Source organism: Procambarus clarkii, chromosome 40 (assembly GCF_040958095.1).
Source record: "Procambarus clarkii isolate CNS0578487 chromosome 40, FALCON_Pclarkii_2.0, whole genome shotgun sequence".
In the NCBI taxonomy this organism is placed as follows: Eukaryota; Metazoa; Arthropoda; class Malacostraca; order Decapoda; family Cambaridae; genus Procambarus; species Procambarus clarkii.
The window spans coordinates 25,975,740-25,977,548 of record NC_091189.1 but is presented as its reverse complement, the minus strand read 5'-3'; the positions used below and the strand labels follow the sequence as shown (position 1 = coordinate 25,977,548).

Below are 1,809 nucleotides of genomic sequence, written 5' to 3'. Positions count from 1 at the left end.
TTCTGGCAGTTCCCCTGTTGCCAGTGATTTGTTATACACCATGGAGAGCGGGAGGCACAGTTCTTCTGCTCCTTCCTTTAGTATCCAAGGGGAGATTCCATCTGGACCTATAGCCTTTGTCACATCCAATTCTAGTAAACACTTCCTTACTTCCCCGCTGGTAATCTCAAACTCTTCCAGTGGTTCCTGGTTAGCTATTCCCTCTCTTATCTCTGGGATTTCTCCTTGCTCCAAGGTGAAGACCTCCTGGAATTTCTTATTCAGTTCCTCACACACTTCCTTGTCGTTTGTAGTGAATCCTTCTGCCCCTAACCTTAATTTCATAACCTGTTCCTTTACTGTTGTTTTTCTCCTGATGTGGCTATGCAGCAATTTAGGCTGAGTCTTTGCCTTGCTTGCGATGTCATTTTCGTATTGTCTTTCTGCCTCTCTTCTCATCCTAACATATTCATTCCTGGCATTCTGGTATCTTTCTCTGCTCTCCAGTGTCCTGTTATTCCTATAGTTTCTCCATGCCCTTTTACTTTGCTGCTTAGCTAGCCTACATCTCTGATTAAACCATGGGTTTCTCATCTTCATTTCACTGTTTTCCTTTTGGACTGGGACAAACTTGTTTGCTGCATCCTTGCATTTTTGCGTGATGTATTCCATCATATCTTGGGCCGTCTTTTCCCTGAGCTCTGTTTCCCATGCTATATCTGCTAGGCATTTTCTTATCTCCTCATAGTTTCCCTTTCGGTATGCTAACCTTTTGGTTTCGGTATCCCTTCTCGAGTTCAATAACCCTTCTTCAATCAGGTACTCAAACACCAATACACTGTGGTCGCTCATTCCTACTGGGTCCTCAAAACTGATTTCTCTTATGTCAGAGTCGTTCAGGGTGAAAACCAGGTCGAGTCTCGCTGGTTCGTCTCGCTCGAGTCTCGCTGTGTGTGTGTGTGTGAGTGTGTGTGTGTGTGTTTGTGTGTGTGTGTGTGTGTGTGTGTGTGTGTGTGTGTGTGTGTGTGTGTGTGTGTGTGTGTGTGTGTGTGTGTGTGTGTGTGTGTGTGTGTGTGTGTGTGTGTGTGTGTGGTGTGGAGAAAAAAATGTAGTTAAGAAACAGTTGTTTGCGGCGGGCGGAAAGAGCAAAACTCAACCCCCGCAAACACAATTAGGTGAATACACACACACACTCTGGCCTACCGAGCCTTCATAGCTCAGTGGCCAGAGCGCTGGTCTAGTAAACCAGAGGCCGGGAGTTCGATTCTCCCTGAAGGCAAAGGTATTTATTTTCACGTGTTGATTGACGGTTAAGAGGCGGGTCCAAAGAGCTAGAGCTCAACCCCCGCAATCACAATTAGGTGAGTACACACACACACACACACACACACATATATATATATATATATATATATATATATATATATATATATATATATATATATATATATATATATATATATATATATATATATATATATATATATATATATATATATATTATTAAATATGACCGAAAAAGTAAGATTAATAATTCTAACACGAATTTTCTCAATCTTTCGTACATTTCTTTTCACTGTTGGAGGTAAATCAAAAATCAATTCTCCAAAATTCATTTTTATTTCTAGTCTGACGCGACACTTGAGCGCGTTTCGTAAAACTTATTACATTTTCAAAGACTTTAGTTAACACATACACAACTGAATAGAACTTACTGAATAGAATAGAACATCTCCGATTTTGTTTATATCTACATTAGAGTGAGGTGGATGGGGTGAGGTGGTATTTAATAAGGTATTAATTTCATCAACACAAGCCAGAACATGAAAC

General features: G+C 40.5%; 1 non-coding gene across 1 annotated transcript; it reads left to right on the top strand.

Moving 5' to 3' along the window:
• Positions 1–1,185: 1,185 nt before the first annotated feature.
• Positions 1,186–1,258, top strand: TRNAT-AGU (transfer RNA threonine (anticodon AGU)). Its single transcript has one exon. It is a non-coding gene; the product is annotated as a tRNA-Thr (tRNA).
• The last annotated feature ends 551 nt before the right edge of the window (positions 1,259–1,809 follow it).